Source organism: Panthera onca, chromosome E3 (genome assembly GCF_046562875.1).
Source record: "Panthera onca isolate mPanOnc1 chromosome E3, mPanOnc1 haplotype 2, whole genome shotgun sequence".
Lineage (NCBI taxonomy): Eukaryota > Metazoa > Chordata > Mammalia > Carnivora > Felidae > Panthera > Panthera onca.
Window position 1 is genome coordinate 13,578,912 of NC_138354.1, and position 24,637 is coordinate 13,603,548.

Sequence of the window (24,637 nt, forward strand, 5' to 3'; positions counted from 1 at the left end):
GTCAGACCCAGACTAAGCCCTAGAGACTATAGAATTCAGGTTCCTGCTGTGCCCAACCTCCCATTCGAGGGGGCAGATCTGTACTCGGGTAACTAGTTCAGTTGCAGAGACAGTAACCAAGGGTTTAGAAATCACACAAGAAGTCATCAACCCCTTTGACACATTCTCATTGAGTACATGATGTGAGGCAGGCCCTGAACTCCTCGTTGGAGACGCAGCATTAAATAAGTGGGCGTGGCCTCATAAAGCTTACATCTAATTCCAACCCCAGGGAAAGGAGGATTCTGGGTAGTGGTGGTGGTAGGGGAGTATTTGAGCTGATTTTGAAGCCGGGAGTTCATTAGAAACCAATAGCCATGAGATGCCAAGGAAGACCACAAATTTTTGGAAACTAAACAACATATTTCTAAATACAGGTCAAAGAGGAAGTCACAAGGAAAATTAGAAAATATTTTGAACTAAATGATAATAAAAATACTGCATCTTAAAATCCGTGCATCACTTCTAAAGTAGTACCCAGAGAGGAATTAATAGTTGTAAATGCTTATATCACATAGTAGAAAGGCCTAAAATCAATGATCTAGATTCATCATGAGAAGCTAGAGGAAGAAGACACACATCAAAGCATCCAAAATAAAAAGAAGGAAGGAAATTAAAAAGAAAATAGCAGAAATTATTGAAATAGAAAATAGGCAAGAGAGAAAAATTAAGACAAAAATTGGTTCTTTGAAGGGGCACCTGGCTGGCTCAGTCAGTAGAGAACGTGACTCTTGAGCTCAAGGGTGTGAGTTCGAACCCCATGTTGGGTATAGAGATTACTTAAAAATAAAATCTTTCTAAAAAATTCCTTCTTTGAAAAGATCAACAAAATTGAGGAACCCTCAGCTACCATGAACATGGAGGGGGTGGGAGGGGAAGCCCACAAATACCAATAGATCAAGAATGAAAAAAGATGTTATCAGTACAGATCTTACAGACCTTAAAAGGATAGTCAGGACAGGAGTTCAACAAGCAAAGGGGAAGAACATGAACTTTAGACCAATAGAATTCCTAGCTACACGTGGGTTTGGGGGGTGTCGGGAGAGGCACTCAAGAATAGTAAACAAAAAGGGCCTAATAGATTACTTGCAGCCAGCTACTAACCAGAATTGGTTATACTGTCTACAGTGACGCAGGGCCCAAGTTCACTGCCCAGCGTACCATGCTTTATACCAGCACAGTCCCCAATGCATGACTTGTAGATGCCAAAACTAAGGGCAGGTCACCACAGGAGCCATAATGCCCTACTTTCAGGGCACCTGCATTTCCTGGACCTCGGCCAGTAAAGTAACAGTAACCGGTCTGTACCTGCAGCACCCAGAATATGACCGTTACTTCTCCCGTCCCAGCCTTCGGGCTCATGCTCAGTGCAGCTGATTTCAGCACTGATTTCAGAACTGATCATGAGACCGTCCTTGCCGTATGTCATATACTTCTGAAGACAGAGCTGTTTTTCCAGATGAGCCTGAATGTTGACCCCAGAAGATGCTATTCAGAGCCTGGCTGCTCACTGCAGATTCCGAGTCAAGGAGCCCACCGTGGCCTCTTCTTAGGGCAAACTCTCAGAGACTAAGGGTGGTGGTGTGGACGCACCTTCGTCCACTAGCCACAGCCCTGGCACCTGTCAGCCCTGAGAATGTAGACAGGGTCCAACATCTGACTGTCCCCCCACTGCTCAGCCTTTTACTGAGCGGGAGGTCCTGGCTGGTTTTGTTGCTCTCGGTGGACGGTGCTTCCTTGCTGTCTCTTCCTCCTCTCCCTGTACCCATCTGGGAATCAGTATTTCACAGTCACCAAGTGCATGGAGCCAGACTCCGTGATCCTGGGCACATTAACCCTTTCTCCGCACCCCTCAGCTTGCCACCTATCAAATGAGCAACCCGAGCGTGCCTGTCCCATAGGGTTGTGTTGAGAGTTCAAATATGCTTAAAAAGTGCTTGAAAGGGGATCAGAATGAGTCCTGACACCCAGTGAGCGCTGGAAGTACTTCCAAACCACAGGCTTGGTTGGGAGACCCTTTTGGCCTCCTGCAACCCTCGTATTCCTCAGGGTGATTCCCCTGCCCCTCCCTGTGTAGACACAGGCACCCTGGGTCAAACGGCAGCAGTCAGGTCAGGAGTCCCTGCCCGGCTAAGGCTGTTGGGCGCTGGCCCTCAGTTGACACACGGGGTCCTCCAAGCTTCTGAGACCGTCTACTTAAAGAATTGGAAGCTTTCATCTTCCCTAAAATGGTCTTTGAGCTGATCCCGCCACCTTGCTCAGCCGGGACCGGTTGCTCACGTTATGACATCGGTGCCGGCAAGAGAGGGCAGAAAAAGTGAGCCAAGGATGGGGCAGAGGAGGGCAGAACAGGGGCCCTCATGTGGGGAATTTAATTTAGTCAGGTGAGAGTAACAGCAGGCACTTGTGTTTTACATCACTTTTTCAGAACATCCTTACAGGTGCTTTGTGCTTTCAGCCGGACTCCCCACTGGGGGCCACTTGAGGAAAGTCACTGTGAACTACTCTCTGAGCAAACCTTAGGACTCCCTCTCAGCAGGAGGACAGGCCTTGGCTTGTAGCAAGACCAACGCAGAGCACTCTGGAACCCACTTAACATGGCATGTGAAACTCTGCGAGGGAAGAGGAATGTCCTGGAAGTTTAGCCCTCTGTGGGGCGTTTCTGAGACATGTTGTTCTCTCATGCCGGATTTAATGAATAAATTATAATAACTTTTGCATTTTTATCCATGTTGTGCGTGTTTATCTGCCCTCCCCACGTAATTTTCCCTCTCCCAGTTTTACACGCTATATTTCTTTCCGTGCTACTGAATATATATTTTCTCAAAGCTCGTTCTTCCTGATTGCTCATAAAGATGCACAGCTCCTTGTTCTCCGTGTATAAGTACATCTACTCAGAGCCAGGAACCGTGTATGGAAGACGGCACGCTGCTACTACCAAGGGGAGGTTACCCTTTTAGGAGCTGAGAAAAGGTGAAAATGGCACATGACCGTTGGTGGTACACGAAGGAGTAGATGTGATGTCTTCCTGCACATCTGTCCCTAGCGCAAGAATAGAGGCTTGCATAGCGCAGCACTTAAGCGCGTTTACGGAACACGTGTATCAGCGAGTGGATGGGGGGCCACTGGCTGGATGGCCAGGTAGATGGGTGGATAGCTGATGCTGAAGCATCGAAGTCGAATCTCTTTTGGCTCGTTGTGTGAGAGAGCCGTCTTCTCAATTCACTCCTCTGGATTCCATTCCAGTGTTTTCCCTCAGGTTTATTCTGCTCAGTTCCCAGGATTTCTTTATGTTCTTAGTGGGAAAAGGTTACTTCTATAATTTGGTAAGGAGCGTACCTCCTTTTTCCCCCACAGTGCCCAGTCAGCGTAAATATGATCGAGAGATCAGAGGTCTCATACACCATCTCCAGTCTTCTCCTATTTCTACTCGTTTATTAAATAACCTTCCTTGGAAGCTCTGCTAATTCTTTTGAAAGAGGATACTTATTTCCTGTTGTATTGTAATTTACTAAGCACGGGCGTGCCTGGGTGACTCCGTCCGTGAAGTGTCCAACTCTTGATCTCGGCTCAGGTCATGATCTCACGGTTTTTGAGATCGAGCCCTGTGTCAGACTCTGTGCTGACAGCGTGGAGCCTGCTTGGGATTCTCTCTTTCTCCCTGTCTCTGCCCCTCTCCCACTCACGCTCTCTCAAAATAAATATACTTTCCAAATAATAATACTATACTAGGCACTGTTATTACTAGGGTGTTTTTAGGGGCAGGGAACAATATTTAGAACTGAGATGCAGTTGTAGGCAATTAAAATAAAATCCACTGACGGGGGCGGGGGTGGGGGGTGGGTGGGAAGGTAAGGTGATAAGGCAGGAGGAGAAATAATTTCTGCCAAAAACATCAACCGTGAAAATAGTAAGGATTTACGTGCAGCAAGTTCTGAGGTTAAAATTTGAAATAAACAAGTCAAAAGGATGGTATGATTTGAAATCAGCTTGGTCTTTGAACGAGGCATTCAAGACTCAGAATAAAATGAGCCACTTCACTGCAGAACTGATCTTTGCAACCAGCCTCTCATTTCTACCAGGAGCACTTTGAGAATCAAAGGAAGTCCTTGCTAAGGAGCTTGGCCTCTTAAACCATGAGTGGTTTTCAAGAAACAAATACCAAATTGGGAAATCTTGTTAATCTTCCCTTTCAGAGTCTAGGTTTGGATTTTTTTCCTAAAATTACTTTTATTTTATAAACAATCCCACTCTTCACAGAGCTTTCTATCTTTTTATCGTCCTTGAAAAGCACCGGGGCCCTCAGGTCGACTCCGCCAAAACAGCTCCCTAAAGAGCTTCTTGTTTGGGACCCACGGTGAGGAGAACCCTAGAACCTAGCGCTGTAGAGATGAGAGCGATAATCAGAGTGAGGAGGATAGTCATGACGCCCTGACTACCCTCTTCCCTCATTTCATCTTTCTACCTCTCTTCACAAGTCTCCCCACGTCCCCGCTGCCCACCCTTGACCCCGTCAGCCCCCACCAGCTGCCATTTTCCCTCTCCCTGTAGCCTCCAACTCAAGTCCACTTACGAGGACAAGCTGGAGGGCTTTGTAGGCTCTGCCATGATTTATGGCTTAGCAGGAACTTTGCTAAACTTCCCAATTTGGTTTTTTTAGTTTTGAAAATCAAACAAAGTTCAAAAAGTACACATCGCAGGTTGACATCCTAGCCGAAAGCAGAGGAAAAATGTCTCATGTTAAATTTTTTGGCGCATAACAGAATTTATGAGCATTTGCAATGTTTTCATTTTTTCCCCCAGTCACTGTTATTCCTCACCCCCCAGAGTTAGGTGTGGAGAGATTATGTTGGCTGGTTTCCATGGTGACACTGAAGAAAAGTAATTTTTTAAAGTAGGTTTCTACTGTGTTATTTCACATGCATGAAATATCAACGTCTATGCTGTGTGGCTGTTACCCCGAAACGTAAAGACATATAAATGCTTGGAGTATTTTATATAAATAGACAAGTGGGGGTGATATTTTCCTTGGTCTCATGCCGACCCTAGTACAAAAGTCTCTCAGTTACCCAGGGCACCTGGGAGGGAGCAAAGGAACAGTTCTGCTTAGTGTTAAGCAACCTTCTCTCCTATGAATAACCATTAAAAAAACACACACACATGCACAGCTCAAATTTAAAGTCCTCCCTGTCCAACTAAGCTAGGGACCAGATGAAAAGTTCCCTTTGGGGCTCAGTGTTCCAATAACCAGAATTTTAAAACCTTAATCTGTGTTTTCAGTCTGACTCACTTGGTCAACCACTTCAATTACCCCCTTCCCTGTCATCTAGAACCTTCCTGCCCAAGAGACATTGCGTTGCCTCCAGCCCCTCATAGAGGTGATGTTGGGGGAAGCCTCCACCTTTAGCAGCAGAAGTGTGGAAAGGCTCTTGCCTCTTGTCCTTGCCACCTCGATGCACATGCACACACAACTTCCTTGACGCGTTTTGGACAGGATGCTTTCAGCCATCTATGGCAAGTCACATCCTTGCGGTGGAAGAGAACGGATGAATCAGTGCATCGTTTCCCTTACGTGCAGCCGTGGCTAGATACACTTGTTACGCTTTGCGACTGAGAACACTTGGTTTTTGGAAAAGTCAAAATGGAGAGCACTGCCTTATCTTTGGAGAATAGTATTAGCTTGCATGTGGAGAATGCATTTAACTTTTCCAAGTTCTTTCCTACACGTTATGTTGTTTGAACTTTCTCAGAATCCTGGGAAGATAGTTTTTCTTGGTACTGTCCTTGTTTGAAAACAGCGAGAACAGAAGTTTGGATTGCTCGCCACACTAGGGACAGAGCTGAGTCAAGAAATCAGGACCCAGGGGTGCCTGCGTGGCTCAGTGGGTTAAGCATCTGACTCTTGATCTCAGCTCAGGGTCTTGATTTCAGGGTCGTGAGTTCAAGCCCCAACTGTGGCCAGTTGGGCTCTGCGCTGGGTGTGAAGTCTACTTTAAAAAAAAAAAAAAAAAAGAATTCAGGACCCATGCATGATTTCCCCCCAAATCTTGTTACTCATCCTCCCCCTGGCATCCATCTGGCACACAGCCAGTGTTCTTAGTTACGAGGCGAGAAAGTACAAGATCGGCAGCTTTCTAGAACTCGGTCTCAGACACGTACAGACCATCAGGAGGAAGTCGCTCTTCACTGAGCACCTGCTATACATGGGCTGCTGTTCTAGACAGCAGTGGCCCAAACGGTCAAGAATCCCTACGTTCCAGTGGGGGGGGAGGAGCAGATGATGAATAAATGAGTAACACTCATGATGTGTCGGGTGGTGATGGGTGCTAAGGAGAAAAAAAGAAGCAGGAGAGAAGGTGTGCTGGGGGTGAGAGGAAGAAGTCATGTGATCTTTTTTTTTATTTTTTTTTAAATTTTTTTTTTAACGTTTATTTATTTTTGAGACAGAGACAGAGCATGAACGGGGGAGGGGCAGAGAGAGAGGGAGACACAGAATCGGAAGCAGGCTCCAAGCCGTCAGCCCAGAGCCCAACGCGGGGCTCGAACTCGCGGACCGCGAGATCGTGACCTGAGCTGAAGTCGGACGCTTAACCGACTGAGCCACCCAGGCGCCCCAGAAGTCATGTGATCTTAAGTGGGATGAACAGAGGTCTTCTTGAGCCAAGACTCGAAGGCACTAAAGGATCAAGCTTTGAGGATCTCTGGGGGAGAAGTCCTGGCAAAGAGAAAGAGCAAGGAATATGGAAAGCACTGTGTATTTATTGCTTTCCTAAAATCTGCCAACGGCATGTACTTGGTACATGTGTGTGTATTCATGAGAGTGTGTGTGTGTGTGTGTGTGTGTGTGTGTGTGTGTGTGTTTGAAAACTTTTCTTGAATTCTGAGTTTGGTACATGGCTTTAATTTTTGCCTTAATGACTTCCTGCACTTTGGGAGCTCTTTAATAGATGCATTCTGAAAGTTGTAATCATCGGTCCTGGGTTGGTATCACATTACCTACGTGGAAAAGGCAGAATTGCTTTGGCACTGATTGGATCTTGGGATGGTGACTATATTTTCCTGGTTTTTAATGCAAATCGGTGAAAACATGTCAGGGCCCTGGTCTCCAGTGTTTCTCTTAAATAGGGGAGAATCGTGTTCTCATATGCAGGGGGTACAGGAAGGGACTTGGGGTGGGGGTGTGTGCAGAAGGGATCTTATATTTTAAATGCCAGTCAGCTGCAATCACTCTGTTCAAACTCATTTGGAGAACAGTTGAATTTTTAAAGTGCCTTTTGATTCTCTCTTTCATTTATTTTAACTGATCTGCTGGGATTAGGAGCTTGGTAGGGGAACACCAGAACGCTTGCCAAAATGTGTGAATAATTAGAGCTCCGATGATGTGTGCCAGATAGAAGGGGAGTATTCACACTTCTGATTAGACTCAGCTAAATGCAGTTGTAAATCACCGCTGCCACAGTAACAGAACCCCATCAGGAGTTAGCAGGGGCGGAGGCAGGGCAGAGGAGAGATGAGGGGCTGCCCCAAGGGATGAGGCGTGGAAGACGAGGACAAGCAGTTTGGTTGCAGTTACCGGCAGCCAGACTGACGATAATTTTGGCATCTCTCTTTCCATTCAATTTCATCATCTTGAGTCTTGCTGGCTGCCATCTCGACAGATGTGAATAAGCTGAGTGCCTGCTCTCTGGACACTTACAGTCCAGGGAGGCAAATGAGCCACGGTTGTGCAGTGAGTGTGAGGAGTGTGCCAGTAGGACAGACACCGTACACAAAGAGCGGGGGCGGGGGGGGGGGGTCAGCTCTGCAGAAGGGAAGGGAGGAGGGAGAGCTGGAAAGGCAGTGGCTTCCTTCAGAGAGGGAAGGGGACACTTCGGAGAGCAGGATGCACTTCAAGCAAAGGGACCAGAATGTGCGAAGGCACGGATGGAATAGGGTCCCTTAGTCTACGAGTGCGGGACCCCACAGGAGGGGAGGATGTGCCAAAGTCATGGCGGATTGGCTTTGATTAGGAAGGGTCTTGCATGGCCATATAGGAAGCTAGTTTTCAAATTCCATATGACTCCAGAGATCCTGATTCACCCCTGATGGAGGGTCGCTCTCCCACCTCGGCGAGAGAACCCATCTTAGTCGGAGCCATTGGTGGGAACGTGTTCGTCGTCTTTACGTATATTAGGGCAGAAGAAATAAACGTTGAGAATCACCACTCTCACCAATGGGGAGCCCATGGAGGTTAATGAGGTGAAAAGGGAAATATAACAGGGTTAATTTAAGAAGACCTGGAAGAAGCTATGGTACAGAATTATCCACTTGAAAGGGGTAAGCCTGCAGACTCCTGGATTGGATGTAGGTGGGAGGCCAGGGGCAAGGTGTGACCATAGACAACGGCCCAAGGAATCCACTCCAAGAGAGACTTCAGAGTGGGATCAGTCAGGCAGTGTGCTGGGGTCCTTGGTGAGCTGAAAGAGCCCTTTCTGAACGGTCTTGTGTTGATCCTAACTGTACCGATCTCTCCTGATTAGTTGTGAAGTGTCATCGCCAAAGACAGTATCCTGCAGGAAATATCCAGCGAGCATGTGCGTGTTCAAGTATTGCCCGGGATCTGGCTTCCTGGCGGCTCCCCAGTGACAGGGACACCTCCCCTTCTCCAGCACCCCTCCCTTCTCCCCCTCCCCACTGTTGCCAAAGGCAGCAGTGGCCTTGAAGGGAAAAACTCACCTCTTTCTTAAGTACAGACAGCCTCTGGATGCCTCCTCCGGCCCCTCCCTCTGTGGCGTTCTTCGGAGAACCACCCACTTTCTCTGCCTTGATGAGGCAACAAGTTGCTCTGAAGGAACCAGCAGCTTGAGGCGGGAGTCAAAAGCCCAGGAGAGGGAATGCAGGGGAAGTGCGGCAGAATGGCATGAAACCCAAAGCAAATGGTAAAAATAAGCAACACATGGAGAATTGGGGTGGTGGGGGGGGGCGGTGGAGAGGCATAAAAATCACAACCACACCTGACATCTCTGGAAATGGCGAGAGACGGAGGAAGTAACACATGTGGCTCTCTTCAAGTCCGAAAGAGTCATCCTCACCGTTCAGTGGTGGTACCAAGGAGACTCTCTTGGAAGACTTCAACCCCTTGCAAGTTGTTGTCACATGTCTCTTTTGGCCAGTAAGTTCAAATGCTCAAGAGCAAATGCACGACCTTCCGAATTTTCTCTGGGCACCAAGTGATAACGCTCTATAAACTGATGCTTTCCAAAGTATGCGTGAAAGGCAACAGTTTTGGGGGATGCGAGGAGAAAAATATAGAACCACTGTTTCTACTTATTTTTATCTCACTCGTCTGGATTTATTTTGTGTGTGTATGTTTCAGAAATACGCTAGTGTAGTGCTGTGCGAGCCCAGGGTCTAAATAAATAGAAATGCGTTAGGAGAGTGAAATTTGTTTTTCTGTTTGTTTCTACTTCGGGGGCACATGATCCAAACGTAAAGACCACCAGGGTGGTTCCTGGGGCTACTAATCGAAGGTGGGGGCAGGAAGTTGCTTTAAATCGTGAGATTCCTTACGGAAACGGGAGATTTAACTGGAAGGGCTGTTTCTTGCTGGCCTACGGGACGGCCTGCCAGCCAGCTCCGCTTCTTCCCTCAGAGAGCCCTTCTAAATCTGTGGTCCGAACCCGGAGACCAGGAAACCCCGCAGATGAAGGGTCCCTTTGGACAAGAGATGGCCACATTTACGTAGCCTCTGATCGAATGGCAGAGCCGTACCCACAGGTGGTAAAAGCAGTTGCCGTCACCCTCGGGGACCCTCGCCGTCACAGGCCTGGCTCCTCCACTGCCCCTTCCCCCGTGTTGTGGTTGTCGTGGTTGGGGTTGGGGGTGTGGTGGGGCCTGTTTGGCTTTGCTCCCAGCACCGTCAGGAGACGGGCAAAGTCCCGCAGGGTTGTGAGCCTCCCCCTCCACAGCACCTAAAATGACACGTAATCTTTGCCGTCAAAACGTAGAGCGGGTTTGCAGCCAGCCCAGCTTTTTTATTTCCTTTTTCCAGACTTGAACTCCAACCTAGCTCAACCTCAGAAATCCCATTAATGTCAGAGAAGCAGGTGGCATTGGGGTGCCCTTCACTTCTGTTGTCAGCTGTGCGTCCACAGCTCAGGAACTCGCCCTCCTGCCCCAACAGCCTCGTCTGCTGGTAGTGTTCTCCTCCGTCCATCCTCATTCACGAGACCTTGATCAGTAGTCGGCCTGTTCCTAAATGATGCATCTCTTCTAGAAGCCTATCCTGATAAGAAACGAAAGAGCGTCCATGACTTGCCTCACTCCAGTACACAGACAGCTGTGTCATGGGGTCTGACAAATCCAGTCCCCAAAGACCTCTGGTTGCAAACACTTCTCCTCAGTATGCTTATGAGCTGCCCCAGGCTCACCTTTTCCCCTTCTGCTCTCCAACCGTGTTTCTCGCCCAGCTCCATGTTAATGGCGATCTCTCTAGATGTTGGACAAAGACAGTGGCTCTTGTGTAGGGACACACCATCAACAGCCAGTGGAAGACGTTGTACGTTACGGTGGTCAGTTGCTCCGCTTTCGTCCTGTTGAGACAGGAGGTGAACCGCATCTGTTTGAAATGAACGGAGTGAAATCGCTGTTGGTGAGTAGAGACGTGAGGGAAATGAACCATGATGGAATCGAGAATCTCCTTCGGAACCATGATGGACTTGTGCCCATCATGAACCATGATGGAATCGAGAATCTCCTTCGGAACCATGATGGACTTGTGCCCATCATGAACCATGATGGAATCGAGAATCTCCTTCGGAACCATGATGGACTTGTGCCCATCATGAACCATGATGGAATCGAGAATCTCCTTCGGAACCATGACGGACTTGTGCCCATCATGAACCATGATGGAATCGACAATCTCCTTCGGAACCATGATGGACTTGTGCCCATCATGAACCATGATGGAATCGACAATCTCCTTCGGAACCATGACGGACTTGTGCCCATCATGAACCATGATGGAATCGACAATCTCCTTCGGAACCATGATGGACTTGTGCCCATCATGAACCATGATGGAATCGACAATCTCCTTCGGAACCATGATGGACTTGTGCCCATCATGAACCATGATGGAATCGACAATCTCCTTCGGAACCATGATGGACTTGTGCCCATCATGAACCATGATGGAATCGAGAATCTCCTTCGGAACCATGATGGACTTGTGCCCATCATGAACCATGATGGAATCGACAATCTCCTTCGGAACCATGATGGACTTGTGCCCATCATGAACCATGATGGAATCGACAATCTCCTTCGGAACCATGATGGACTTGTGCCCATCATGAACCATGATGGAATCGACAATCTCCTTCGGAACCATGATGGACTTGTGCCCATCATGAACCATGATGGAATCGACAATCTCCTTCGGAACCATGATGGACTTGTGCCCATCATGAACCATGATGGAATCGACAATCTCCTTCGGAACCATGATGGACTTGTGCCCACAGCTCCCAGTGGTGCTTATAGAGCTTAGGATCTCAAGAATGTTTGTGTCCCCCGCAGAAAAGTAGTGACGGAAGATAGCTCCATCGGGGGGTCGCGGCTCCCACAGTGCCTGGTTTCCAGGAGCCCTCACCTCAGTGTCGTGTGTGGCAGGAAGGGCCAGTCCCACTCACCAACTTCTTACTGGTTGTGAGCTTGGGGAGGTTCCCATTCAGGCAAAGCGCTGATGCTAAATATCTGAGGTGTTACATGGTCTTGTTCTGAAGTGGATATGTTTTGTGAGTGAGGAGCTGGGGAAACAGGCAAGGAAGATGTGATCTTTCCTCAAGATTCTCTGTATCCTCCATCATTTGTCAGCAGGGTGGTTACTGATATTTAGGGTGGGGCCATTTCCACACTTGCTAAGACACTTAACGACATTGCTCTGCCAATTAAATACCAGTAGTCCTCCCATCACTGTGACACCTGAAACGTGTTCCCATACATTTCAAACGCTCCCTAAGAAGAGGGGAGCGGAGAGCGAGAACCAGGGGAGAGAAGGTGGTATCACCTGTAGGTGTTCGTAGCCTGGGTGCAGCTCATTATTTCGCTCAGACTCTGGACTAAGCGGTTCAAATATTTTGGAAAGGGAAGGTGGTCCCCAAAGGAGGCACTGACCATGGTCCAATACATTGTCACATGTTAACCCAACTATGCTGGCCACTTACTAGATCTGTTTGTGTCACCAGATAGTAACCGCGTAGTTAGACTGATACATTGTCAGGCCAGAATGAGAGTTTTGAAGTCAATAAACTCTAGGGCATGTCTGTGCGTTTGCTATGATCCGACGGTCTGTACGTGAGAACCAGTCTGATGATTGGCCCAAATGCAGAGAAAAGGTTTACCACCAAAGAAAAATCACTTTTTTAAGAACACACTTCTTTTTGTTTTGTTTTTTATTTTATATCAACCATCTCCCCTCTGCTAAATTAGAACTGAGATTTCCTGCTAGTTGAGCCAGCAGCAATGAATTTGAATTTTTAAATCTGAGATTTTCATTAATTTGATAATACGTCATGAATTTTAAGCTCAGTTATAAAAATCTTTATACTGCTTTTCTCTGTGTGTAGACATTTCTCATCTGCCACTTTGCAGGTTGCTGCACATGAGCCTACACCCATAGATTTGTCGTAAATTAAATATTAAAGTTTTATAGACTATTTTTATTTTCTTCTGTTTGCATTCTGTCTTCCGGCTTTAACAGCCACATTCACAGTCTTTAAAGGAAGCCAATTTTAGAGAAGTTTAATGAAGAGGGCTTACCAAATGGGATAAGGGGAGCCCCACTGACCCCACATCACACCTTTGCCACACCATCGGAGACCTCTGCTGAAGCTATTCTGGAAAATATCTGCTCTCGCCAGAAGCTGTCCTGCGTTGTCAGGGAAAAGGTATTAGGTGCAGGTGTCAAAGCTGACTAATGAGGCATGACGAGTCGACAGCAAAATAACAGATTATAAGCGCAAAGGCCTTGTGGCCGAAGTGTGAACAGCAGTGTAGATGTGTGACTGACACAGGAACGAGGGAGACGGGCACGGGGGAGCAGGATCTATCACACCCGTGTAAAGAACGGACAATTTCAGTTATGTGGCTGGTTCCTTCTCCTAAGATGCAGTGGGTTTAGGAAATAAATCTAAATTGTTTTTCTCTTTGTTTTTAAGTTTACGTATTTATTTTGAGAGAGAGCGCGCGCGTGCACACGCCAGGGAGGGGCAGAGAGAGAGGGAGAGAGAGAATCTCAAGGAGGCTCCATGCTGTCAACGTAGAGCCTGACGTGGGACCCAGTCCCACACACTGTGAGATCATGACCTGAACCAAAATCAAGAGCCAGATGCTTAACTGGTGGAGCCACCCAGGTGCCCCTGTTCGTCTCTGTAAATCGTGAGGTTCCTGCGGCTGTTCGGGCTTGGCAGCAAAATGTCCAAAATCTTCTAAGACAAGCCAGAGTCGTCCTTTTCAGTTTTTAGATTTACACGATGGGTTTTATTGTGACACTGTCAGGAGGGATGAGCTGTGTTTTGCTCTTTAACTCTGTCATCAGAACATCATGGTGGTAGTGGTGTCCATGGGTATTCGTGCAGGACAAGGACTGTAGTGTCCTACTAATGCCGGCCCCAAAGAACTCTGATTGGTCCACCGTGCCTCCATGAAGCCTGTATTCTAACCGGAAGACAGACAGACAGAAAGAAGAAAGAGAGAGAGAGAAAGAAAGAAAGAGGCAGAAAGAAAGAAAGAAAGAAAGAAAAAGAGGGAGGGAGGGAGAAAGAGAGGAAAGAAAGAAAGAAAGAAAGAAAGAAAGAAAGAAAGAAAGAAAAAAAGAAGAGAAAGAAAGAAAGAGGGAGGGAGAAAGAGAGAGAGAAAGAAAGAAAGAGAAAGAGGGAGGGAGAAAGAGAGAGAGAAAGAGGAGGGAGAGAGAGAGAGAAAGAAAGAAACAAAGAAAGAGGAGGGAGAGAGAAGAAAGAAAGAAAGAGAAAGAAAGAAAGAGGGAGGGAGAAAGAGAGAGAGAGAGAGAGAGAGAGAAAGAAAGAAAGAAAGAAAGAAAGAAAGAAAGAGAAGAAAGCCAAGAAAGTACAGTTCTGTTGTAGCTGCGGCAAAGACTGCACCCCAATAAATCAACTCACTCTAGCAGTTGGGAGAGGAGGGCCTGAGGCTCCAACCCCAGTGCATCTTGCTTCACCAGACGGGCCATTTTTCTTTACTGGCTCTCCTGTGCCCGGCTGGGGACCGTCACCCTCTCAGTGCTCACTAAATGATCATCACTATATTTTTACTTGTTCACGAACCTCAGGCGAGGCTACCAAAGAGAAGAATGTTCAGGACTGCCTCTTGGATGAGACGCAGAAGTCTTGGGGAGAAGGAAGAGGGAGGCGGAAGCAGAAGTCCCCCAGGTGGGGGACGGCTCCCTCTCAGGGTCCTTTTGACCAGTTTTCCCGGAGCAGAGACGACGAGGAAGCTGATGCGAGGAATGTTGATCTTCCTCAAAGCAGCTCCAAATGATAGACCCAGGACAGGTTTCCAAACAGCTGTTATTCAGATTAGAGGCAGGGACTTGATGTATTGCCCCCATTAGAAAGTGTCCTAATGGAAAAGGCCTGCGCTTTCTCCAGGTCTCATCTGAATTGAACAATTGGAGTATTTTAAATCGAGGGTCATAAGTGTCAACAAGATGGAGAGCTTTGCCTGTTGATTAAAGGAGGCCTATAAGTTACTTAGGAAGTTCTCGCTGGCACGCGGTGCACGTGGCCCCTCTGAGCCGGTGTTGTCACCGGGCTAAGTCCAGCTGTTGCCCCGAGGAGAGAGCAGGCGAGCGGGGACAGAAAATGCAGCTGGGGAATTTAAGCCACACACTCCAAGATCCTGCTGACCATAGGGCGCGGGGAGGGAGGGCCTGTCGGATGTCTCTGCCAGACTGTCCCCGTGTCGGGGACCACATGGTCCTGCCAGGATGGGTGGGGACCTCAGGGGCACGCTCCCATCTCATAAAGTGTGTGTGTGCCCTTCTGTATCAGTAATGTCTTCAGCACTCATCAGGCCCTTCTTTCCAGTCTTGTCGTACAAGTACTGCTCCAGGACCAGGCGCTGTCCTTGAGACTGGTGACCCTCCTGGCACCCAGTTTGAGAAGCATTGGCCGATGAGCTCAGTCCCAGAGCCCTGGGACGGGGGGGAGGCCCCCACAGCCCCAGGCGCAGTCCCTCGAGGGTCCCTCTTACCCTTTGGACTGAAGACGGGGGTGCAGTCATGGTCACAGGGGAAGGCTGCAGACTTGCCCAGCATGGGAGAACAGAAAGGGGGGCCGTGGGGGGCTGGTGAGGAGGGAGAGCGCAGAGCCTCAGCAGCAGTGGTGAGGGCGACGGCGTCTGGAGCGAGAGGCGACAGATGTCTCTAGGTAGATGCCCTTATGGCAACTCTTCTGGAGAGAGAGGAAAATCCCAGTAATATTAACAGGGCTACAACAAATGAAAATTGGAAAATAAACAGATGGAACATGCCTCATAGTTTAGCTTTTATCATCAATAATTCTGAATCTGCAAGTGAGTGTGGCTGACTGTAGTTCAAACCATCTGCCTTTCACTTTAAGATGCCGTGTGGAATCCTACTCTCCACCATGGGGTTGGGGGGGAGGAGGTGGAGGCCTAGAGGCCGGAGAGGGCCGGAGGGAGGGAGGGAGGGAGGAAGAGGGCAGGAGACTCATCATTCTCAGCTGTCCTGTCAAAACAAACATGTGATCGCGCCTCGTGGAAAGGTCAAGTGCAGACGGACACCATCCGTCTCCAGGGACTCCGGTCAGCCAGCTTCGCCACCGCTGCTCTTCCCGGGCTTGGGGGGACCCCTTCTGGCTGCCCTTCCGATTTCAAGTGTAAGCACCTTAGAGGCAGGCCCTGTTGTTCCTTCTCGCAGGCTGGGATGAGGGACCCTGTGTCTCCTCTCTAAGGGGCCAATTAACTCTGCTCAGTGTGCCGTGCATCCCGACCCGTGCTGGCCGTGCCCAGTGCTCCGCGATGTCCCTCAAGTGTTCCGGAGGCGCCGCTGGGGTCTCAGACGGCGCTGTGGGGTGTGAAAGGCCAGGAGAGGACAGGAAAGCATCTTGTCCCTCCCATCCCGTAAAGCTGGACCCTCCAAGCCTGGGGACTGCTGGTTCTGGGTGAGCACCGACCCAAACCAAACCTCCTCTTAATCACCCGCTTTGTTTAAGTAACTTGTCCGGAACGCAACCTCGTAACCACCTTAAAGAAATCCGTTTAAATGGCGAATCACCCACAAACTCAGTGTTGGCCTGCTCTGCTCACAGATTCTTTAGACTAACCTGAGAAACAGGGTAACTAAAGCTTTACCACTTTGTACATCGTGTCCTCGAGAATGCTGTATCTGCGGTGCGGATGTACGTGTGATTCTTTTGGGTTTGGTTTGTTTTTTTTCTTCAACGTGACAGCAGCTGGCTTTTTTTATTGAGCTTTTCTGAACACGTAAGAAACCAGAAAACTGAAACATAAAAACCAACCCAAGATACCTGAGTGGGGGAGGGGGTTCTGAAAATTGCGGGCGTGTGCACACGTAGCTCGGATGAGCACGTGTGTGTGCACGCGTGTATGCACACATACCAAAGGATTCCAAAGACTTAATTTTTTAAGTGTTGACTACTGTTTGTTCATACCCCAGTGGTGTTGCCAAGCGGTAGATTGTTAGTGACAATCACACTCTCTCCAGCACTTACAGCAGAAGGCTTGATTTAATCGAAGAGCTGTCATTTATTATTCTGTTGTGCAATTCCAGGGGGGTAGCTAACTGATCAAGCTCGGGCTCCCTGGAGCAGAGGGCTTTTTTTTTTTTTTTTTTTTTTTTTTTTTTTTGTTATGTCTAAATCCTCAATACAAATTGCAGTATTTCTGGACTCCCAGCGGGACCCATTAGAGCCTGTGGGGCATTAACGATCATCAATAGTGCTGTCAGAGAGAGAGAGAGGGGGGGTTGGGAGGAAAGGAAAGAAACGGAGGGAGACGGGAGGGGGAGGGGACAGGGGTGCCAAAGAGTAGCCAGAGTTGTGTCGCTTTCTCAGAAATGGAAAAGTAACACATCTGCCTTATTCGTTGTGCCCGCTGTTTGATGTTTGTTAGCTGGCATCTTTAATTACGGAGGTATCAGCCAGGTATTTGCTTCTGTGTATTGAAATCCTTCAATTGCCTGAAATCCTTCTTCCCCTTCCACATCTTTTCCCCCACCTCCTCGATATCTTCCTCTCCCCCAAAGTCACTTTTGAATCACCAGCTCCAAAAAATGAAACTGGAGGGGACTGAGAAGAGGGGGGTGTGTGTGGGAAGGGGCGTGATTTCCTTCCACACCGCGCATGTGCACACGCACACACGCTCCAGCCATAATTTACGATCTTGCCTGTGCTGTCCCATTAACTGTGATTCCTTTTTAAGCGTTTAACTATGTAGTAATCAGATAGAAATGTTTTAATCACCTATTAACTAGCTTACTTACCAGTGCTGTGGAGAAAGGGTTAGGTATGATGAGGATAACATGCTGTGTTTGCATTTTAAGACCCTGACTTGCTTGGGGTCTTGTTCAAAACTGAAGCCTCTTTTCTCAAGAAGCTTCCTTTTTCGGTGCCCCATGTCCATATTGGGCTGCCTCCCCTTTGCCTTCCTTAGGGTTGTAGATTCCCCACCCCACCCCCACCCCCACGATTCCGTTTTTCTTTCAAATCTCAGATTCTTGAAATCTCACCATCTCCGTCGAGTATAGTCAAACCCAAACCACAGAAAGGAATTGTTCGGAACTAATAATGAAAAAGTGTGCACCACATCATTCATTCATTCATTCATTCATTCATTCATTCATTGCAGCATCACTGGCCTATGAAGTACCAAACACTGCACTTGACACAGCGAATTGTGGTGAAGGGAACAAAAGCCAAAGCATCGCTCCTGCCTCACGGAGCTGTGGTGCACAGGGCAGACTTGACTCAAGAATCCCACCGCATTCTGTGTAATCACAGCCACACCGCACGGGAGAGGGGTGGGGACCGTGAGAAATTATAAGGCATTCGGACCCAGGGAGTAAGGCCGGGGAAGATTTTTCCACGGGAGCTATAGCTGACTGGTATAAAGGAAAACCAGATTAGCGATTCCTTTGTTCCAGATGCTTTGCCATGGCAGGTGCTTTCCCATGATTTCATTTCGTTCATCGTTACGACCCCAGAGCATAGGGAGGGTTCTCCGATCCACAGATCAGGAAACTAAAGGGTAGAACGGCATGAGCTCCCTGTCTGATCCCTGGTGTAAGCCCTTGGCAGGCTCGTGGCTAACTAACCCCTGGTGCTAAGAGCTTGACCCTCAGAAGGTAACTGCTGCAACTTCTCTTCTCCACCTCTTGGCAGCTTCGAGCCCAGATAAGCGAAGCTGACTCACTGAGCCGTTTAGCCCTCCCTGAGGCCTCGAGATGGGGGGGGTGGGGCGGGGCGGGGTGCACTCACAGCCTCGGCAAAGGCCCAGCTTGCTGCTGGCTTCCTAAATTAGGCAAGACCGATTCAAAAGAAGTGACTAGGACCCTCAGTCCCCAGCCTCTAGTGTGGAAGAAATAACCACATTTCTTTGCTTTCTTAAGTCAGTTTCATTTCCTACTTACAACAGCACCCCTAAAGGGAACTTGAACTTAAGTAATTCCCGGTGCTACCTTTATCCTCAGAGCTGTGTCCAGGTGCAGTGACCTACCTGTTGCCGAGCCATTTCGAAGTTTGGAAGGTTAGGCTGTATGGACCCCCTGCTCACTATCGGGACACCCCCCACCCCCCGCCTCTGTCCACATGAATACACTTTGTTTGGTCTGGCCTTTTCCCCCTAGGGTCTTGCTTCTCCTGTGGGCTATCCCAAAACAGGGCCTGGGTCGCAAATATTTTGAAAACAGCCCTTTCTCTGCCACCCCATCGCGAGCAAATCCTTCTTCACATCTTTGCAAAGCCCTTCCCCATATCTTAGGCCCTGGAATTCTTTCCTCAAACTCGATCTTCCTCATTCAAATAGATTTTGATGGCCTTTAAACTCAGTGCCAGAATCATTAGCAACAGAAGAAGACTAGTTTGCCTTTCTTCTCGCACAGAGAAGGCTTTAGTAACCAAATATCCCTAAAAACTAGGGAAACATTTTCATTCCTTCACTCCAGGGACACAGCAATTCTCCACATGTGGTCCAGGCATTGAGAGGGGAGGGGTCCCTTTCAGGAGTTCTACAGTGCCAACACGATTTTCATTAGAGTAAGACACTTGTTTGGCTTTGCCAGCTACTCCCATTCCCTCAAAAACGCACAGTGGAGTTTTCCAGACGTGCGGTTGAGAAAGACTGAACGCACAGATAGCAGATAGGAGGATCCAGCTGTCTTCCACCAGAAGAGACATTCGAGAGATTTGCAAAAATGTAGAACAGTGTTCCTCCTCTCTCTAAGTTTTTGGTTCGGGAAATTCTAGTTATTTTTCTTAAAAAGATTTTATTTGTTGGAGCACCCAGGTGGCTCAGTCGGTTGAGCGTCTCTTCGGCTCAGGTCATGATCTGATAGTCATGATCACGAACTCAGGTTCGTGAGTTCAAGCCCCACGTCAGGCTCTGTGCTGACAGCTCAGAGCCTGGAGCCTGCTTGGGATTCTGTGTCTCCCTCCCTCTCTGCCCCTCCCCTGCTCATGCTCTGTTTCTCTCTCAAAAATAGGTGAACATTAAAAAATTTTTTTTTTAATATTTGTTAACAGGTAATTGATCTATTGTTATTTTTAAGTGAATTAATAAACACTTTATAATTTTCTCAGTTTTAATTTCTCATAAGATAACCATTGGTAGCGGTAATAACACATAAATTATAGCATTTTGGAAGTCTTCCAAAAATTTTAAGAGTATAAAAAGGTCCTTCAGCCAAAACACTTGAGAACTGCTACAATAGAGGAAAGCAAGGGAAGAAAACCCAAATAGTCAAATTTCCTTATGAAATTGGCCTTGCCACATCCACAGTTTCCAATCTGGCTGTGTCTTCCTGTGAGAGAAAGAGTTATTTGAATATTTTGGCCTGCCTCCCCCTGCCCCAACTCCTTCAAATTTGGAGAGGCCATAAAAAATAGCCGCCTAAACCAGGTAATCACCCAGCCCAATTCCCCCGGGACAGCCCAAGTTACGTATGTCTTTTGTCTTGGCATAACCAAGAGCTCCCCCTTTGACTCTGCAGTGTCCCCGTTTGGTTGATCAGTCATAGGTTGGCCTACCTGAACCCCCTTTAACTTCATGAGCTTCTGAGTGACAGACTAAGATACCAATCTTCCTGTAATTCAACCCTTTGGCTGGATCAGCAGGGCCGTGGCAGGCAGCACGTGCTTGTCTCGGACCACCCCCTTCCATTCGTGTTTATCACTGTCGGGCACGTGCCATCGAGGCAGCGGTGCCCTGGCAGGCCACATGCTCAGAACTCACAGCAGCTAGCAGTTCAGATGACCCACGTGTCCATTTGATATTGGCGACACGGAGGCGTTTGCAGGGCTTTTTCTGGACATCGCTAAGCCTGCTGGCTCTAAGATTTCAAATGCTCTTTTGAGCTACTTGATGCAGAGGTGAAGCCAGACCATTTGGAGGGAAGTGTGAAATTCTTTGGAGTTCTTCAACTCACTTGTGACTCTATAAAAATTATCCCAGGGTCAGAAGCAAGGGGGCAGGTGACGGCGATGCTCCAAGTGCCGAGCGGGGGGCTGCGGCAGCTCCCAGTAGGAGAACGCCCGTCGTTTTTCATAGTTGCTTTTCGCAGCTTACATGATTTGGGGTGTACTTTAGCCCTCCAGAAAGACTAGGATCCTTGTTAACGGGAAACTTCTCTCTCTCGGTTTCTGGGCCCAGGAGCGCGGAAATTGGAATTCTTTTTAATTGACCATATGGTTAGTTTTGTAGCTTTGTGAAGCCATAAATCCTTGGTGGAGGTGTAACCCAGCAGAAATGTCACCAGAGGAAATCATTTCGTTTGGCTTTTTCTCTTGTTTCCTTCCCGAACTCCTTTCTTTTTTTTTTTTTTTTTTTTTTAACGCATGCAGCTTTTGCCGCATACACATGGGTGAGTGAAGTTGGGGGGGTGGGGGGCGGCAGGTCTTGGACAAGTGAGCGTGGCACGGATCGATCAGGCGAATCCGACAGTTCCAGCCACATTCTGAGCTCGCAATTTGGCTTTTGCTGGTGCCAGCAATCACGAAAGAGGCCTACTCAGCTTTAAGCACTCAAGTGTTGATGGACAAAGTGCTAGTTTAACAGATCTGTGTAATGGGGAACAGGTGAATAAATACAGGATTAGTGAGCCCTTCACAGTAACAGCCTTATTATCACATGTTATGTGGGGTTTCTGCCTCCATTTGACAACTTGGGTTGTGTAAAAATTTTTAAGTAACACAACGCGGAGGAGACCCTTCATAACGAGGCACTGAAACAATTAATCACGATTTGTAAAATCTCTGGGCGCTAGTGGTCCATCTACCAAAGTGGCTATTTCTGATCAGATCCACGGCCCCCGAAGCCATGGGCTCCATAAGAGGCACGGTTGTTTTCCATAACTGAAGACATCAAAAGCCTGTGTGCAATCAAAGAGCGTTCCATTATGCAAGTGAGGGTGTAGCCAGGGGACAATTTTGAGTCTGTCCGGCCTGGAAGGCATGTTATTTAGCCCTCTCCCCCCAACATGGTACCAAGAGCCACAGCAGACCACACTGAGGAAGCCACTCCACTTTCCAATGCTTGCTGTAAGCCATCTCTTGCTTTGGGTTGGGGGGGGGGGGGTGTGTTTTAGTCCTGACCTAGCCCCTTTATGAAAAGAAAACACTAGGGGCGCCTGGGTGGCTCAGTCAGTTGAGTGACTTCAGCTCAGGTCATGATTTCACGGTCTGTGAGTTCGAGCCCCGCATCGGGCTCTGTGCTGACAGCTCGGAGCCCGCTTCGGATTCCGTGTCTCCCTCTCTCTGTGCCCCTCCCCTGCCCATGCTCTCTCTGTCTCTGTCAAAAATAAATAAACATTAAAAAAAAATTTTTTTTAAATAAAGAAAATGCTGTTCCCATAGAGGTCACCTACTCTTCTTTTGAATGGCCCTATAATTTAGTGAGTTGAACACTGGATAGATTTATTTTTTACCACTTTTAAATTGTACTTGAATCATGTCCTCCATCCATATCCTTTTTGAAAGTTGCTTCCTTAGTTACATGTTCTGTTTTTGGATGTCTGTCTATTTTTGGTATAGCTTCCAATTCACTTTAACTGCTGTATATTATTTCATTATATGGATAAACCATACTTTATTCATCCTCCTGTTGGTGGGTATTTAGATTGTCTTCCATTTCCACTATCATGAAGAATTCCACCAAAAACCAAGTTTCCTTTAGACCAAGGATCCGGTAGGTGCCTTTCACCTTGACGGCTTATTGTTAGTTGCTCTGTATAGTGGTTGAATCCGTTTCCACATCCTGAAGGCACGTGAGAGTCCCCTTCTGCTACATCTTGCCCAACACTTGCTATCAATAGACATTTTAATACTTGCCTATCCGATAGATATAAAATACGTTCTCACCGTTCTTATAATTCAGATTTTCCCAGTCACTAGTGAAATTGAGCATCTTTTTGCGTGTTTATAGCCCATTCACCATATTGATGTATTTTGCCTATTTTTTTTTATTAGGTTGCTACTCTTTGGTTATATTGACCTGCAGAGTTCCCTATATACTCTGGGTGCTAATGCTTTTCAGTTATGTGCTTTGTAACCATTCCCTGTTTCCTTCCTTCCTCCCTTTTGTAAAGTCGCAGAAGAGGTAACCAAATAGACACTGGGGGCTACAGAATAGAGAGGCTTGCAGACGATGTTCAGGCATTCAGAGTCTCTCCTGTAGGCAGTGGGAAGCCATTGAAGGTTATTAAAATTAATAACATGCTCCGATTGCTTTAGAAAGATAAGTGTAGCAGCGGAACAGAGGGTGGATTGAGGAGAGGAGAGAAGAAAGAGGCTTTTTTCGCCAGAATCCAGGGAGGAATAACACGGTCCTGAACCTAGACCATGGCAGTGACTCCTATGAGCACATCCAAGGATTTCCGGGGGTCGTGTGGGAATGGGATGGGAGGGCAGTGGTGAAAATTCAGTGGACCACTTGAGTCTGCCACCTCCTACTGACTCACAAAGTTGCTTTTCCAACTTGCCCTAATGAGGGAGGTTCCCACCGTCCCTTAGCCACCCGGGTCTACTCACCAGGTTAGAAGCTGTCAGATCCTTGATGCCCAGTTAGATCTCCCTTGTCCCAGGAGGATGCTCTGCCAAGCACTGACAGATCTTAATTCCCCCTGTGGCCCCTCTCTTGTTGCCTTCGTGCCACCTTGTCTGCCTCTCTCTGTCTCTCTCCCTCTCTCTTGCTCTCGCGCTCTCTCTTTTTTTTTAAATTTTATTTCCCATTTTAAATCTTGCACAGTATAATACAATAAGCATTAAATCATGCAAATTGGTCTAGGTTACATTTTGAAAAATGTTAAGAGGAAACTGTTAAGAGACCAGTTTCTGACAGGCAATGCATTTTAAAGTTGAGGGATTTGAAATATTTCAGCAGTGGACCTAAAACAGCATTATAAATTAGTTCAACTTATCAGCCCTAAACAGAATTATTCATCTTCCAAAAGGGTATTTCATGGCCGCTGGGCCCAAACGATCGTTCACCTTCATTTTTGCCCTGCTCTACGGCTAGGTCTCACTTTACTGAATTCTCCTGATTCATTACTGTGTGTTACTTTATGAATTTTTTATCAGGATTTTAATAGCTCTTTCAGATGATTGAATGTAACTGATTCTTGTAGCAGAACACTGATTGAACAGAAAGACAGTAATGTATGTCGTAGAGGTTAGCTTCCAGCCAAGCAACAGAGTTTCTACCTAGAAGATGTGCTTTTTTTTTCCCCCCTCGGTAAGAGTCCCTGCAGATACAAGGAGCCCCCCCACCGCTCCCACACACCTGCACCTTGTTCCTCCAGCAGGATTTGGGGAGGAACCTGCCATTTTCAGGCAAGGTACTACAAGCCAAGAGAAGGGGGAAGATCAGTGCAGGCCTGAAACATCCTCTCATTGCCCATCAGAAGGGTGAAATTATCACTATCGCAAAGGTTCTTAGGATGGGAGAAAAACATTAGACTTGCCCAGACCGGGGGGGGGGGGGGGGGGGGGGGAGGAGAGTCTGTGGGAAGAGCGTGGAATCTGAGCTGAGTGTGATTGGCGGCTGCCATTTATTTGCTGTGTGACCTTGGAGACGATACCCCATTGTCTGGAGTTTTTTCACTTCCCTGTAGATCAGAATAACCCACCTTTCCCAGATGCCGGTGAAGATTAAATGAAAAAATTGTATTCGGAGGCCCCAAGCATATAGCAGGCCCTTGGGAAATGTCTGTTGCATATGAATAATGTACATGAAAGCACTTTTAAACTTTTAAAGCACTATACAAATATAAGTTATTAATATAGTCCAGCATTGATGTTTGAACAGCAAGGAAAGGCTTCCATGTATAGTACCTAGATGCTAAGGT

The 24,637-nt window shown here is 47.6% G+C and overlaps 1 protein-coding gene across 4 annotated transcripts in view; it reads left to right on the forward strand.

Moving 5' to 3' along the window:
* AUTS2 (activator of transcription and developmental regulator AUTS2) overlaps nt 1-24,637 on the forward strand; it is a 1,119,628-nt gene that overhangs the window by 842,809 nt on the left and 252,182 nt on the right. The gene's annotated exons all lie outside the window — the stretch shown is intronic.